Consider the following 18,936-nt stretch of genomic DNA (forward strand, 5'->3'; position numbering starts at 1 on the left):
ACTCTTATATACAGTATTCTAGAACGCTGTATATGAGGGATCACTGGTGGTCGCACCATGTGGATGAGATTTTTGAAATCACATTCATTTTCCTGTTCCTTTAAAATAATGTGGGGGGGGGGGGTTTCTGCACAAAAAAGCACAAGGGGCCAAAAACCAAAACCCATCAATGACGCTGCGTGTGAACAAGCCCTAAGGGCATTCCCATGCAGTGCGCAGATATGATGCAGCCTCCTGCCATACACTGGTATGCTTCTATCACACCTACAGTGGGGGGTTTTGTTTCATTTTTGTGTTTTGCTTTTTTTTAATTTTTATTTGAGAAACACCAGGAAAACACAACATATTTGACATAAAACAATATACGACTGACCTCCCAAACAAGAGTCGCCGAGAAGAAGACATTGTATTGCGTGGACTTTCTCTATGCTAAACCACATTTAGACAAGAAAAAACAGCCACAAAAACACCGCAATTTTTTTTTTTTTTAAAAATGCAGTGGTAATAATAATAATAACAATAATAGTAATAGACACCATAAAAAATACTTTTATTATTATGATTATTATGATTATTATTATTATTAGACACCACAAAAATAAATGTATGAATAATAATAATAGACACCACAAAAAATAATAATTATTATTATTATTATTATTATTTTATTTATTATTGTGGTGTCTTATAATAATACTTTTTTTTGTGGTGTATATTATTATTATTATTATTATTATTATTATTATTTTATTTTGTGGTGTATTATAATAATAATAATCATAATAATATACACCACAAAAAAATTATTATTATAAGACACCACAAAATAAATTAAGTATTCATATTATTATTTTTATTATTATTAATAATAATTATATAATATAATTATGTATTATTATATAATTATATATAATTATTAATAATAATATACATTATTTTTGTGGTGTCTAATAATAGACACCACAAAAAATAATGTCTATTATTATTATTGTTGTTATTATTGATATAATTAATAATAATTATAATTTTATTTTGTGTCTTATAATATTAATAATAATAATATAAGACACTACAAAAAATATTCTTAATATAATTATTATTATTATAAGACACCACAGAATAAATTAACTATTATTATTATTATTATTATTAATAATAATAATAATAATAATAATAATATACATTATTTTTTGTGGTGTCTTATTATTATTATAAGACACCACAAATTATTATTATTATTATTAATAATACATTTATTTTTTGTGGTCTTATAATAATAATCATAATAATAATAAGACACCATAAACAATAAATGTAATAATATATATTTTTTTGTGATGTCTTATAATAATAATAATACATAATAATAGACACTACAAATAAATGAAGTATTATTATTATTATTATTATTATTATTATTATTAATAATTAATAATTATTATTATTATTATTTTTCTTTTAAACTGTGTGTAACCTTTGGAAAGGAAAGTTAACCATAAATATGATTATATGTCTGACAAAAATAAAAAATGAAAAAATAATACATATATTTAGATCTGTTCACAGAATAAGAAATGGCTGATGCCAGAAAGCAATAGCTTGCACAGGAAATGTCAATTATATGGTTGGTTTATCATTGTATGGAGTCCAGATATGGTGGGAGAGGTTAGCGAGAGTGTGACTGACACACACAGATCGGGGTGTCCATGTCCATCTATTGTAGCACCCCCACTCTCCGGCTTTTCCAGCCAGGGTGCCCCTGAAGTCTACGGGAGGGACAATCCTTTTCTGGTTGTGTCCCTTTAAGAGCCGGTTCTCTGGGCAGTGACGCCCCCTGCAGACGCCCCGGCCGGCTCCCATGAGGCTGGAGCCTGCGCAGAGGGGCCGTGCTCAGCTATTCCTGGAGCATCCGACGCTTTCTCACAGAATCTCCAGTGACGGCATCACCTTCCGCAGCTTTTCTTAGTCCGGTTCCAGTATTTACCCGCTATTCAGTATTTATGAATTTTTACAAAACGAGAGGTGTCATCAATACACTAATAATAAATACGTGCACTGTGGCCCCATGACAACACTTCCTGTCCTTGCTCTGGTGGTTCATTTATTATCTAAATCACTAAGATTGGTCAATTTATGTTCATATGTACCGCAACAATGATTCAGCGCTTCCATACCACTATAACATTGCACAAGACAGGAAGTGTTATCATGGGGACACAACTCTCACTTTTGTCACTTTTAACCATGAGACAACAAAAAAGCAACACAAGTGTCTGTATACAGGGAGCTCCCCCTAGTGGTGGCTGCAGACAGGATCTTATCATGTATCTCTGTATACAGGGAGCTCCCCCTAGTGGTGGCTGCAGAGAGGATCTTATCATGTATCTCTGTATACAGGGAGCTCCCCCTAGTGGTGGCTGCAGACAGGATCTTATCATGTATCTCTGTATACAGGGAGCTCCCCCTAGTGGTGGCTGCAGACAGGATCTTATCATGTATCTCTGTATACAGGGAGCTCCCCCTAGTGGTGGCTGCAGACAGGATGTTATCATGTATCTCTGTATACAGGGAGCTCCCCCTAGTGGTGGCTGCAGACAGGATGTTATCATGTATCTCTGTATACAGGGAGATCCCCCTAGTGGTGGCTGCAGACAGGATCTTATCATGTATCTCTGTATACAGGGAGCTCCCCCTAGTGGTGACTACAGTCAGGATCTTATCATGTATCTCTGTATACAGGGAGCTCCCCCTAGTGGTGGCTGCAGACAGGATCTTATCATGTGTCTCTGTATACAGGGAGCTCCCCCTAGTGGTGGCTGCAGACAGGATCTTATCATGTATCTCTGTATACAGGGAGCTCCCCCTAGTGGTGGCTGCAGACAGGATCTTATCATGTATCTCTGTATACAGGGAGCTCTCCCTAGTGGTGGCTGCAGACAGGATCTTATCATGTATCTCTGTATACAGGGAGCTCCCCCTAGTGGTGACTGCAGACAGGGTCTTATCATGTATCTCTGTATACAGTGAGCTCCCCCTAGTGGAGGCTGTAGACAGGATCTTATCATGTATCTCTGTATACAGGGAGCTCCCCCTAGTGGTGGCTTCAGACAGGATCTTATCATGTATCTCTGTATACAGAGAGCTCCCCCTAGTGGTGGCTGCAGACAGGATCTTATCATGTATCTCTGTATACAGGGAGCTCCCCCTAGTGGTGGCTGCAGACAGGATCTTATCATGTGTCTCTGTATATAGGGAGCTCCCCCTAGTGGTGGCTGCAGACAAGATCTTATCATGTATCTCTGTATACAGGGAGCTCCCCCTAGTGGTGGCTGCAGACAGGATCTTATCATGTGTCTCTGTATACAGGGAGCTCCCCCTAGTGGTGACTGCAGACATGATCTTATCATGTATCTCTGTATACAGGGAGCTCCCCCTAGTGGTGGCTGCAGACAGGATCTTATCATGTATCTCTGTATACAGGGAGCTCCCCCTAGTGGTGGCTGCAGACAGGATCTTATCATGTATCTCTGTATACAGGGAGCTCCCCCTAGTGGTGGCTGCAGACAGGATCTTATCATCATGTATCTCTGTATACAGGGAGCTCCCCCTAGTGGTGGCTGCAGACAGGATCTTATCATGTGTCTCTGTATACAGGGAGCTCCCCCTAGTGGAGGCTGCAGACAGGATCTTATCATGTATCTCTGTATACAGGGAGCTCCCCTAGTGGTGGCTGCAGACAGGATCTTATCATGTATCTCTGTATACAGGGAGCTCCCCCTAGTGGTGGCTGCAGACAGGATCTTATCATGTATCTCTGTATACAGGGAGATCCCCCTAGTGGTGGCTGCAGACAGGATCTTATCATGTATCTCTGTATACAGGGAGCTCCCCCTAGTGGTGGCTGCAGACAGGATCTTATCATGTATCTCTGTATACAGGGAGCTCCCCCTAGTGGTGGCTGCAGACAGGATCTTATCATGTGTCTCTGTATACAGGGAGCTCCCCCTAGTGGTGGCTGCAGACAGGATCTTATCATGTATCTCTGTATACAGGGAGCTCCCCCTAGTGGTGGCTGCAGACAGGATCTTATCATGTATCTCTGTATACAGGGAGCTCCCCCTAGTGGTGACTGCAGACAGGGTCTTATCATGTATCTCTGTATACAGTGAGCTCCCCCTAGTGGAGGCTGTAGACAGGATCTTATCATGTATCTCTGTATACAGGGAGCTCCCCCTAGTGGTGGCTTCAGACAGGATCTTATCATGTATCTCTGTATACAGAGAGCTCCCCCTAGTGGTGGCTGCAGACAGGATCTTATCATGTATCTCTGTATACAGGGAGCTCCCCCTAGTGGTGGCTGCAGACAGGATCTTATCATGTGTCTCTGTATATAGGGAGCTCCCCCTAGTGGTGGCTGCAGACAGGATCTTATCATGTATCTCTGTATACAGGGAGCTCCCCCTAGTGGTGGCTGCAGACAGGATCTTATCATGTGTCTCTGTATACAGGGAGCTCCCCCTAGTGGTGACTGCAGACATGATCTTATCATGTATCTCTGTATACAGGGAGCTCCCCCTAGTGGTGGCTGCAGACAGGATCTTATCATGTATCTCTGTATACAGGGAGCTCCCCCTAGTGGTGGCTGCAGACAGGATCTTATCATGTATCTCTGTATACAGGGAGCTCCCCCTAGTGGTGGCTGCAGACAGGATCTTATCATCATGTATCTCTGTATACAGGGAGCTCCCCCTAGTGGTGGCTGCAGACAGGATCTTATCATGTGTCTCTGTATACAGGGAGCTCCCCCTAGTGGAGGCTGCAGACAGGATCTTATCATGTATCTCTGTATACAGGGAGCTCCCCTAGTGGTGGCTGCAGACAGGATCTTATCATGTATCTCTGTATACAGGGAGCTCCCCCTAGTGGTGGCTGCAGACAGGATCTTATCATGTATCTCTGTATACAGGGAGCTCCCCCTAGTGGTGGCTGCAGACAGGATCTTATCATGTATCTCTGTATACAGGGAGCTCCCCCTAGTGGTGGCTGCAGACAGGATCTTATCATGTGTCTCTGTATACAGGGAGCTCCCCCTAGTGGTGACTGCAGACATGATCTTATCATGTATCTCTGTATACAGGGAGCTCCCCCTAGTGGTGGCTGCAGACAGGATCTTATCATCATGTATCTCTGTATACAGGGAGCTCCCCCTAGTGGTGGCTGCAGACAGGATCTTATCATGTGTCTCTGTATACAGGGAGCTCCCCCTAGTGGAGGCTGCAGACAGGATCTTATCATGTATCTCTGTATACAGGGAGCTCCCCTAGTGGTGGCTGCAGACAGGATCTTATCATGTATCTCTGTATACAGGGAGCTCCCCCTAGTGGTGGCTGCAGACAGGATCTTATCATGTATCTCTGTATACAGGGAGCTCCCCCTAGTGGTGGCTGCAGACAGGATCTTATCATGTATCTCTGTATACAGGGAGCTCCCCCTAGTGGTGGCTGCAGACAGGATCTTATCATGTGTCTCTGTATACAGGGAGCTCCCCCTAGTGGTGACTGCAGACATGATCTTATCATGTATCTCTGTATACAGGGAGCTCCCCCTAGTGGTGGCTGCAGACAGGATCTTATCATCATGTATCTCTGTATACAGGGAGCTCCCCCTAGTGGTGGCTGCAGACAGGATCTTATCATGTGTCTCTGTATACAGGGAGCTCCCCCTAGTGGAGGCTGCAGACAGGATCTTATCATGTATCTCTGTATACAGGGAGCTCCCCTAGTGGTGGCTGCAGGCAGGATCTTATCATGTATCTCTGTATACAGGGAGCTCCCCCTAGTGGTGACTGCAGACATGATCTTATCATGTATCTCTGTATACAGGGAGCTCCCCCTAGTGGTGGCTGTAGACAGGATCTTATCATGTGTCTCTGTATACAGGGAGCTCCCCCTAGTGGAGGCTGCAGACATGATCTTATCATGTATCTCTGTATACAGGGAGCTCCCCCTAGTGGTGACTGCAGACATGATCTTATCATGTATCTCTGTATACAGGGAGCTCCCCCTAGTGGTGGCTGCAGACAGAATCTTATCATGTGTCTCTGTATACAGGGAGCTCCCCCTAGTGGTGGCTGCAGACAGGATCTTATCATGTCTCTTTATATACAGGGAGCGCCCTCTAGTGGTGGCTGCAGACAGGATCATATCATGTATCTCTGTATACAGGGAGCTCCCCCTAGTGGTGGCTGCAGACAGGATCTTATCATGTATCTCTGTATACAGGGAGCTCCCCCTAGTGGTGACTGCAGACATGATCTTATCATGTATCTCTGTATACAGGGAGCTCCCCCTAGTGGTGGCTGCAGACAGGATCTTATCATGTATCTCTGTATACAGGGAGCTCCCCCTAGTGGTGACTGCAGACATGATCTTATCATGTATCTCTGTATACAGGGAGCTCCCCCTAGTGGTGGCTGCAGACAGGATCTTATCATGTATCTCTGTATACAGGGAGCTCCCCCTAGTGGTGGCTGCAGACAGGATCTTATCATGTGTCTCTGTATACAGGGAGCTCCCCCTAGTGGTGGTTGCAGACAGGATCTTATCATGTATCTCTGTATACAGGGAGCTCCCTCTAGTGGTGGCTGCAGACAGGATCTTATCATGTATCTCTGTATACAGGGAGCTCCCCCTAGTGGTGGCTGCAGACAGGATCTCCCCGCTCTGTCGTCTGCAGCACATCTCCCCGCTCTGTCGTCTGCAGCACATCTCCCCGCTCTGTCGTCTGCGGCACATCTCCCCGCTCTGTCGTCTGCGGCACATTTCCCCGCTCTGTCGTCTGCGGCACATTTCCCCGCTCTGTCGTCTGCGGCACATCTCCCCGCTCTGTCGTCTGCGGCACATCTCCCCGCTCTGTCGTCTGCGGCACATCTCCCCGCTCTGTCGTCTGCGGCACATCTCCCCGCTCTGTCGTCTGCGGCACATCTCCCCGCTCTGTCGTCTGCGGCACATCTCCCCGCTCTGTCGTCTGCGGCACATCTCCCCGCTCTGTCGTCTGCGGCACATCTCCCCGCTCTGTCGTCTGCGGCACATCTCCCCGCTCTGTCGTCTGCGGCACATCTCCCCGCTCTGTCGTCTGCAGCACATCTCCCCGCTCTGTCGTCTGCGGCACATCTCCCCGCTCTGTCGTCTGCGGCACATCTCCCCGCTCTGTCGTCTGCGGCACATTTCCCCGCTCTGTCGTCTGCGGCACATTTCCCCGCTCTGTCGTCTGCGGCACATCTCCCCGCTCTGTCGTCTGCAGAGCACTTTTTCCCGGCCATTCGCACCGCTCCCCTGTTGCCATAGGCCCGCTCTGCAGACAGCGGGGAGCCGGGATATGACTTTGCTTCTGTTCATGTTTCAGGCGGAGAGTCGTCATATTACAGCCGGGGGAGGGGGGATCGCTTTTTGGAGGAAGGGATCATGGCTCCACGCACCCTGCACAATCTACAAGACCACGTCCAGTTTGGTTCGTCGTCACTAGGATTGACATCGGCCATATTGGTTATCGCCGAACAATCGGAGAAACGGATACATAAAAGACAAAGTTGTAACAATCGGGGGGTGAATATTTTGGGGGATCATTTCCTGGACGCGTCGCTGCCTCCCCCCGCCTCGGCTGCGGCTTGTGCCGGGTTTTGCACTCGGGCCGCGGTGGCCTTGTGTCCCTCGTTATCAGTGACAGGTCCGCGGTGATAACGCTAATAATTGGTGTAACAGGTGCGCGCTAAGTGCAGCGCGTCATCCGCCCATCACTACACAAGGAAAAATACTGCCCCAATGTCAACACGACCTGACTGGAAAAAATACTGTAGTGTGAACAATGTCAACAAAGCAAGACAATAGAAAAAAGCCGAAGTCCCCAAACTCAAACGGATGTATCTAACCTATCAGGTGCGATACCGACGGCCGAGCCTGCGTATCTCATCTACCACTGCCGAACTGGCGTATCTGAACCTGCACTACATCTCCCAGCATATAGCTCTGAACCTGCACTACATCTCCCAGCACATAGCTCTGAACCTGCACTACATCTCCCAGCACATAGCTCTGAACCTGCACTACATCTCCCAGCATATAGCTCTGAACCTGCACTACATTCTGAACCTGCACTACATCTCCCAGCATATAGCTCTGAACCTGCACTACATCTCCCAGCATATAGCTCTGAACCTGCACTACCTCTCCCAGCATATAGCTCTGAACCTGCACTACCTCTCCCAGCATATAGCTCTGAACCTGCACTACATCTCCCAGCATATAGCTCTGAACCTGCACTACATCTCCCAGCATATAGCTCTGAACCTGCACTACATCTCCCAGCATATAGCTCTGAACCTGCACTACCTCTCCCAGCATATAGCTCTGAACCTGCACTACATCTCCCAGCATATAGCTCTGAACCTGCACTACCTCTCCCAGCATATAGCTCTGAACCTGCACTACATCTCCCAGCATATAGCTCTGAACCTGCACTACCTCTCCCAGCATATAGCTCTGAACCTGCACTACATCTCCCAGCATATAGCTCTGAACCTGCACTACATCTCCCAGCATATAGCTCTGAACCTGCACTACATCTCCCAGCATATAGCTCTGAACCTGCACTACCTCTCCCAGCATATAGCTCTGAACCTGCACTACATCTCCCAGCATATAGCTCTGAACCTGCACTACCTCTCCCAGCATATAGCTCTGAACCTGCACTACATCTCCCAGCATATAGCTCTGAACCTGCACTACCTCTCCCAGCATATAGCTCTGAACCTGCACTACATCTCCCAGCATATAGCTCTGAACCTGCACTACCTCTCCCAGCATATAGCTCTGAACCTGCACTACATCTCCCAGCACATAGCTCTGAACCTGCACTACATCTCCCAGCAGATCTCTGTATGTGACGTCTCTCCAGGGGCGATTTCGGCCACAGGAATCTGTCCCCTCTGTAATGTGATACTGATCCACAGCAACAAAAAATCAGGGCCTGCGGGGACCAGCGTGCATGTAACAAGATATCATCCACATTAAAACATTGCCTTGTCAAAGTATTATTACCTTGTACTGTCGCACTATGCATTATACTCCAGAGCTGCAATCATAACTCTGGTGGTTGTTATAGGAAACAGTCAGCAAGTTTGTTGTCCGACACACACTTGGCTTAGCACAGCTCTTATTATGCAGAGGGCAGTCAGTATTATTTTATATTTGATGACTGTACAATAACCGATCATCAGAGAAAGCGCTCTGCACCAGCAGAATAGTGAGTGCAGCTCTGGAGTATAATACAGGAGGTAACTCAGTAATGTAATGTATGTACACAGTGACTGCACCAGCAGAATAGTGAGTGCAGCTCTGAAGTATAATACAAGAGGTAACTCAGGATCAGTAATGTACATATACAGTGACTGCACCAGCAGAATAGTGAGTGCAGCTCTGGAGTATAATACAGGATATAACTAAGGATCAGTAATGTAATGTATGTACACAGTGACTGCACCAGCAGAATAGTGAGTGTAGCTCTGGAGTATAATACAGGAGGTAACTCAGGATCAGTAATGTAATGTATGTACACAGTGACTGCACCAGCAGAATAGTGAGTGCAGCTCTGAAGTATAATACAAGAGGTAACTCAGGATCAGTAATGTACATATACAGTGACTGCACCAGCAGAATAGTGAGTGCAGCTCTGGAGTATAATACAGGATATAACTAAGGATCAGTAATGTAATGTATGTACACAGTGACTGCACCAGCAGAATAGTGAGTGTAGCTCTGGAGTATAATACAGGAGGTAACTCAGGATCAGTAATGTAATGTATGTACACAGTGACTGCACCAGCAGAATAGTGAGTGCAGCTCTGGAGTATAGTACAGGAGGTAACTCAGGATCAGTAATGTATGTACACAGTGACTGCACCAGCAGAATAGTGAGTGCAGCTCTGGAGTATAGTACAGGAGGTAACTCAGGATCAGTAATGTAATGTACACAGTGACTGCACCAGCAGAATAGTGAGTGCAGCTCTGGAGTATAGTACAGGAGGTAACTCAGGATCACTAATGTATGTACACAGTGACTGCACCAGCAGAATAGTGAGTGCAGCTCTGGAGTATAATAACTCAGGATCAGTAATGTAATGTATGTACACAGTGACTGCACCAGCAGAATAGTTGGTGCAGCTCTGGAGTATAATAACTCAGGATGTGTAATGTCTGTGCACAGTGACTGCTGTTGTATAGGTGTATATAGGATGATATATAATTGGTTCTTAGATGGGGGGCGGAGCAGTTATATAGTTTGGGGGTAGATACGATGAGATGATACAGTTACTGAGGCTGTTGGGGTCTTTGCTGTAGGGAGACGCTGGTTACATTAGGGGTCTATTGTGGAAGGGTGGAGGATATGTGAGGAGTCTACGCGGAGGGGGTATTTTTTATCGTGAATCCTTTGGGTCTTTCATTCCCTGAAATCCTGTGATATTAATAGACGAGTGCTGGAGAGAGGTCGGTGTGTCCGTATGAGATCACAGACAATGGCGTGTTATCTCAGGCCGGGCAGCGGACACCGTGTGCTGTATACTCATCTGTGACCCATCAGATACGGGTACATCATCGCCGGTCCCTGGTAGCCATCCATGAGACTCAGAGAAAGACGGCAGAGCTGGTGCTGCGCCGTGCTCAATGTGTGTGATACCATAACCACACTGATGCCAGGAAGCTTCAGGGCCTTGCAGCCTAACCGTGGGGCCCAGCAATCCCCTGGGGGCTGCACACAATCAGGGGACTATGACAACACTTCCTGGCCTGAACACATTGCAGTTTTGCTTGAGTTGCGGATGTTACACCACATTCACAGCCGCGTCACTTTGTAGCGGATAATGGGGACGGGCTGCAGGGGTCCCCTCCCCATTGTACATTGGAAAATCTGCCCCTGCGGTGGGAATATTCCGCCATGTCCAGACCTCCCCTGCCTGACACCGTTATCCTCCATGTTTATCAGATCAGCAGTGAGCCGTGTACTGGGAGTATATATGTATATATGTATGTACACATGGAGCACTGACGTCTGGGAAAATAAATATTAGTGACTGCACGGGAGGGGATGGAGCAGGTGACAGCGAGTGTTTGTCACTCGCCTTCTTCCATCACACGGCAGCGAAGGTGGAGACGTCTGATGGCGGCAAACCCAATCTTTTCCTGCATTTCCTTCAGAATCCATTAATAGCAGTAGTATATCTATTATATATAGCTGTGTGTGTGTGCATGTATGTATGTATATGTATGTCCGCTAAAGGAATCCGCACCGTCGCATTTACAATCAAGACATTTTGCACAGACGCGCCATGTGACTCGTGAACGTCATAGACTATGTTCTGACAGGAAAATGTTACTCTCCAAAAAACCTGCCTCCATTAATGTCAATGGAGCTGCGAGCTACAGGTCATTAATAGCAGCTGTGATTGATTGCTATAGGAACAAAGGACATTGTTAGTATAAGAAGCTTATGTGTGAGGTAATAAGATGACGGTGGGGAGTCGGATAGAGAGAGACAGGGAAAGAGAGATGGAGACATTCAAAGAGACAGAGGCAGGCAGATAGGGAAAGAAATAGACAGAGGGAGGAAAGAGGCAGAGGGGGAAAGAAATAGACAGGGAAAGAGGCAGAGGGGGAAAAAGAGGCAGAGGGGGAAAAAGAGGCAGAGGGGGAAAAAGAGGCAGAGGGGGGAAAAGAGGCAGAGGGGGAAAAAGAGGCAGAGGGGGAAAAAGAGGCAGAGGGGGGAAAAGAGGCAGAGGGGGGAAAGAGAGAGAGATAGACACAGACAGACAGACACACAGAGACAGACAGACATGGATAGAGACACACACACAGAGACAGACAGAGATAGACAGACTGGGAGAGAGATAAAGATACAGTAACTATCCTGGGTAGTACAGCTAGTATATATATATATATATATATATATATATATATATTCATTCAATCAATCTCAGGAGGGCTGTGTGTTTTGTGTCTTTTCAATAAAGCTTTCAATACATAGGACAACTTGGAGTGGATCTAGCAGGCGCTCTGGTTTGTCTTTCAGCTGGGATCGTCCTGTGTAAATAAAGTTTTACCACCGCACAATAAAAGCAGCTTTCTAATGATCTGTCACTTTTCCTGATGGTGCTTTGTTGTCACTACATGGAGACTTTGGGTTGTACCTGCTCACAGCTGCAGTTTGTTACTTTGTATCAGGGTAAGCCTTGTAGAACAGAGGACTGTGGGGCTTGGGTGCATCGTATCACTCTATGATTGTATGTTTTGTGTCTTTATGGATTTTGCAGCCTCCGGATATAACCACAAATGTTCCCGTTTATTGACTGCAGCAGGGCCTTGTACGTTGTGTGGAATCGAAGCGTCTCCTAGGAGTGATGAATCGCTCGCTGGGCTTTTATTATCGCAGAAGCGAATTAAGAATCTTTGTAATATATCTCATTAAAGACATATACTGTTGCCTCCTGAATTCATCATGCACTCTGAAAACCTGCTAAAATACCAGCTCACTAATGTATTAGACTACCGCTGTCTATAGAAGTCTATGGAAAGATAGAGGGAGAAGTATTGGGGAAACACACAAATGGTGCTGCAGCTAGCTTTCTTGTAAGTGTGAATCTCACCCCAGAGCTGGATTCACAGTTACAATGCTCAGTACTGCTGTGTAATGTCGTGTATGATGCTGATTTATAGTAAGGGTATGTGCACACGATCACGACCCACTGCATCTTGGACCTGCGGGACCGTGAGTCTCCTCCATAGGAGACCGCAGCTGCTCGTACCCCCCATGCGGGCTCAGGCAGTTGCGGTCCCTCGCTGTGTTCTCCCTCCACAGTAAAGAATTCACATGCTGCGGCTCAGGAAGTCGCACCGCAGGTCAGTTTACACTACTGGAAAACCAGCACAGTGGGCATGAGATTTCTAGAAATCTCCTCCGCTGTGCCTGTACTGTACAATGCATCATTTTGGACACAGCGAAAACACGCTGCATCCAAAATGCTGTGATCCCTGATCATGGGCACGCAGCTTTAGTGTTTAGCTCACGCTGAAAGCTAGAGTCACAGTTACACTGCTCAATACTGCTGTGTAATTTCCTTCATGATGCTGATTTCTAGTAAGTGTTTATCACCCCAAAGCTGGAGTCACAGCCACACTGATCAGTACTGCTGTATAATATCCTCCATGATATTGATTTATAGTAAGTGTTTAGCTCACCCCAGGGCTGGATTCACAGTTACACTGGTTAGTACTACTGTGTAATGTTGTCAATGATGCTGATTTATAGTAAGTGTTTATCTCGCCCCAGAGCTGGATTCACAGCTATACTGATCACTACTGTTGTGTAATTTCCATCATGATGCTGATTTCTAGTAAGTGTTTATCTCACCCCAGGGCTGGATTCACAGGTATACTGATCAGTACTGCTGTATAATTTCCTTCGTGATGCTCGTTTGTAGTACGTATTTAGCTCATCCCCAGAGCTGGAGTCACAACTACACTGATCATTACTGCTGTGTAATGTCCATCATGATGCTGATTTCTAGTAAGTGTTTATCTCACCCCCAGGGCTGGATTCACAGCTACACTGCTCAGTACTGCTGTGTAATTTCTTTAATGATGCTGATTTCTAGTAAGTGTTTATCTCACCCCCAGGGCTGGATTCACAGCTACACTGCTCAGTACTGCTGTGTAATGTCCTCCATGATGCTGATTTCTAGTAAGTGTTTATCTCACCCCCAGGGCTGGATTCACAGCTACACTGCTCAGTACTGCTGTGTAATTTCTTTAATGATGCTGATTTATAGTAAGTATTTAGCTCACCCCCCCAGAGCTGGATTCTCAGCCACACTGCTTAGTACTGCTGTGTAATTTCTTTAATGATGCTGATTTATAGTAAGTATTTAGCTCACCCCCCCCCAGAGCTGGATTCACAGCCACACCGCTTAGTACTGCTGTGTAATGTCCTCCATGATGCTGATTTCTAGTAAGTGTGTATCTCCCCCAGAGCTGGAGTCATAGCCACACTGCTCAGTACTGCTGTGTAATGTCCTCCATGCTGATTCTGGCCATGTGTTGCATACAGATCAGAGCGCAGGAATCCCTCGTGTGTGTGCGCGGTGTATGGGAGACATCAGCAGGTAGTCTCCATCCAGTAGCTCAGAGACAACAGTAGAATTGCAGATCTAGCCTGGAGAAAACTGATGAACGATATAGAATGAAAAGAGCAAACCTAGAGCTGTGCACTCAGAGAATCTTCTTCTGCGGTCTCCTGAAGTGTGGATGTGATGTATAGCCTCATGTACCCGAGACTGGCAGCCGGAGGAGTGATTGTGTGTCCTCGTGTGCTATTCTGCTGGGATATGTCATCCCTTCATGATTATCGGGGTCCCCACCGATCCTGAGAATAAAGGGGCCGCAGCGGGGAGTTATTGCCTCTGCAGGTAACACATCGGGCGTCCACTAATCACAAAGTGATACGTCACAACCTGGTGTAATGAGGTCTATCCTCTCATCCTCCGGGTCAGGACGATTCCGGTGCAGATTACTGCGAGGTGTGAGCCCCCCTGTACACTGATATGGGGGTACATGCCCAGTACCCACCAGTATACACAGAATATGTAAGCGATGGTGAACCCAGAGACAACATCTGAGACTTCTACACACACTGTAACAGAACTACAACTCCCAGCATCTCCAGCTAGCCGCATACTGTAGAACCACACTAGTGGATGGACAACAACTCGCAGACCCCATCACTATCGGGGGGCTTATAACAATTTATACACGTGCTGATAAAGTAGCCTTGTCCCTGAGCTCGGTCATGGCTGTATACACTATATACACCACCCGTATACATAGAACCCCTGTATACACTATATACACCACCCGTATACATAGAACCCCTGTATACACTATATACACCACCCGTATACATAGAACCCCTGTATACACTATATACACCACCCGTATACATAGACCCCCTGTATACACTATATACACCACCCGTATACATAGACCCCCTGTATACACTATATACACCACCCATATATATAGACCCCCTGTATACACTATATACACCACCCATATATATAGACCCCCTGTATACACTATATACACCACCCGTATACATAGACCCCCTGTATACACTATATACACCACCCATATACATTATATACAGCACCCGTATACACTATATACACCACCCGTATACATAGAACCCCTGTATACACTATATACACCACCCATATACATTATATACAGCACCCGTATACACTATATACACCACCCGTATACATAGAACCCCTGTATACACTATATACACCACCCGTATACATAGACCCCCTGTATACACTATATACACCACCCATATATAGAGACCCCCTGTATACACTATATACACCACCCGTATACATAGACCCCTTGTATACACTATATACACCTCCCATATACATTATATACAGCACCCGTATACACTATATACACCTCCCGTATACATAGACCCCCTGTATACACTATATACACCTCCCGTATACATAGACCCCCTGTATACACTATATACACCACCCGTATACATAGACTCCCTGTATACACTGTATACACCACCCGTATACATAGACCCCCTGTATACACCACCCGTATACATAGACCCCCTGTATACACTATATACACATCCCATATACATAGACCCCCTGAATACACTATATACACATCCCATATACATAGACCCCCTGTATACACTATATACACCACCCGTATACATAGACCCCTTGTATACACTATATACACATCCCATATACATAGACCCTCTGTATACACCATATACACCTTCCATATTCATAGACCTCTTGTATACACTATATACACCTCCCATATACATTATATACAGCACCCGTATACACTATATACACCTCCCGTATACATAGACCCCCTGTATACACTATATACACCTCCCGTATACATAGACCCCCTGTATACACTATAAACACCACCCGTATACATAGACTCCCTGTATACACTGTATACACCACCCGTATACATAGACTCCCTGTATACACTATATACAACTCCCATATACATAGACCCCCTGTATACACTGTATACACCACCCGTATACATAGACCCCCTGTATACACCACCCGTATACATAGACCCCCTGTATACACTATATACACATCCCATATACATAGACCCCCTGAATACACTATATACACATCCCATATACATAGACCCCCTGTATACACTATATACACCACCCGTATACATAGACCCCTTGTATACACTATATACACATCCCATATACATAGACCCTCTGTATACACCATATACACCTTCCATATTCATAGACCCCTTGTATACACTACTGTATATACACCTCTGTATACATAGACCCGTTGTATACATTTTATCTACCTCGTGTATATAGACCCCCTGTATATACCTGCCGTATAGAGACTCCCTGTATACACTATATACACCTCTGTATACATGGACCCCTTGTATACACTATATACACCTCCCATATACAGAGACCCCCTGTATATACTATATACACCTACCGTATACGTAAAACCCTTGTATACAATATATACACTTCCCGTATACATAGACCCCCTGTATGCACTAGATACACCTCCCATATACATAGACCCCCTGTATACACTATATACACCTCCCGTATACGTAGACCCCCCTGTATGCACTATATACACATCCCATATCTATAGCCCCCCTGTATACACTATATACACCTCCCGTATACATAGACCCCCTGTATATACTATATACACCTCCCGTATATAGACCCCCTGTATACACTATATACACATCCCGTATACATAGACCCCCTGTATACACTATATACACCTCCCGTATATAGACCCCGTGTACACACTATATACACCTCCCGTATATAGACCCCCTGTATACACTATATACACCTCCCGTATACGTAGACCCCCCTGTATGCACTATATACACATCCCATATCTATAGCCCCCCTGTATACACTATATACACCTCCCGTATACATAGACCCCCTGTATATACTATATACACCTCCCGTATATAGACCCCCTGTATACACTATATACACCTCCCGTATACATAGACCCCCTGTATACACTATATACACCTCCCGTATATAGACCCCCTGTATACACTATATACACCTCCCGTATACGTAGACCCCCCTGTATGCACTATATACACATCCCATATCTATAGCCCCCCTGTATACACTATATACACCTCCCGTATACGTAGACCCCCCCTGTATGCACTATATACACATCCCATATCTATAGCCCCCTGTATACACTATATACACCTCCCGTATACATAGACCCCCTGTATATACTATATACACCTCCCGTATATAGACCCCCTGTATACACTATATACACCTCCCGTATACATAGACCCCCTGTATACACTATATACACCTCCCGTATATAGACCCCCTGTATACACTATATACACCTCCCGTATATAGACCCCCTGTATACACTATATACACCTCCCGTATATAGACCCCCTGTATACACTATATACACCTCCCGTATACGTAGACCCCCCTGTATGCACTATATACACATCCCATATCTATAGCCCCCCTGTATACACTATATACACCTCCCGTATACATAGACCCCCTGTATATACTATATACACCTCCCGTATATAGACCCCCTGTATACACTATATACACCTCCCGTATACGTAGACCCCCCTGTATGCACTATATACACATCCCATATCTATAGCCCCCCTGTATATACTATATACACCTCCCGTATACATTACAGATCCGTATACTGTACAGTGCAGATCTCTAACTTGTGATTCTCCGGCTGCCATAAAACTACAACTCCCAGCATGCCTTGACAGCAAGTAAGTCCGGGCATGCTGGAAGTTGTAGTGTCCCAGCCACGGGTTGGACGCACATCGATGCATAAACTATTGGACGCTATGTACAATATGAAGCCCCCTCTCCCCATAACTTTCTATACTGATACAAGCACATGTCACATACAGAGACCCCTGACACACAGGGGCCGGACCCCCTACCTTCTGCAGATCCAGCAGCTCACACAGGTAATCTATATCCTACTAATCCAGAGAGCGGGTGATGTGTATTGTGCGGATCCTACAGCCGAGGTCCTGGGACATATGGAAAAGCTGAGTGCATGGGAAGCCTGTGGAGGAGGGGCTTACATGGGGCTGCGCGAGAGCAGATCCTCTCCAGCAGGACGCAGCCTCTCTCTGCATACAGACCCCCCAAATATTACAATCCCCCCTCACCCCCCCAAATTGTGCATCCAAAATTCCTACCGAAGACACTTGAGGGCGAGGGTCAAGCTCTGACCATGGTGGGACGTGGAGGGTCCAGTGGTGTGGGGTCCGGACTGAGCAGCACTTATAGATTTGGCCATCGCAGTGACGTGGTGGAAGGGGACGACCGTGGACATCTCATAATAAAGGCTGGATCCTAATTCCATATTTTTTCCTTTTTAAATTTAACTATTTAAAGCCAAGAGAAGAGTCCGTCCGGTGCTCCCCCCCCAGTAATGGCGCAATAAGACGACCACATACACACCGGCCGTGGACAAGAGAGCAGCCACGTTTCTGTGACCACATACATCCCCGGTATCCACAATACTGTGCCCTTCATCCACTAGGACCCTAGAGCTGCAAAACTGCAGTGCTAACCACTGAGCCACCACAAGACTACAGTGCCAACCACTGAGCTACCACAAGACTGCAGTGCTAACCCCTGAGCCACCACAAGACTGCAGTGCTAACCACTGAGCCACCACAAGACTACAGTGCCAACCACTGAGCTACCACAAGACTGAAGTGCTAACCA

The 18,936-nt window shown here is 45.8% G+C and overlaps 1 protein-coding gene across 1 annotated transcript in view; it reads right to left on the reverse strand.

Annotated features, from left to right (window-relative positions):
- SLC38A5 (solute carrier family 38 member 5) overlaps window positions 1-18,249 on the reverse strand; it is a 52,323-nt gene extending 34,074 nt beyond the window's left edge. Inside the window, exon 1 of the mRNA XM_075324566.1 lies at window positions 18,138-18,249. The gene's annotated coding sequence lies outside the window, so the exon portion shown is untranslated. The remainder of the gene's footprint in view (window positions 1-18,137) is intronic.
- Between the last annotated feature and the right edge of the window lie 687 nt (window positions 18,250-18,936).

The sequence above is a fragment of the Anomaloglossus baeobatrachus genome, chromosome 9, assembly GCF_048569485.1.
Source record: "Anomaloglossus baeobatrachus isolate aAnoBae1 chromosome 9, aAnoBae1.hap1, whole genome shotgun sequence".
Taxonomy (NCBI): Eukaryota; Metazoa; Chordata; class Amphibia; order Anura; family Aromobatidae; genus Anomaloglossus; species Anomaloglossus baeobatrachus.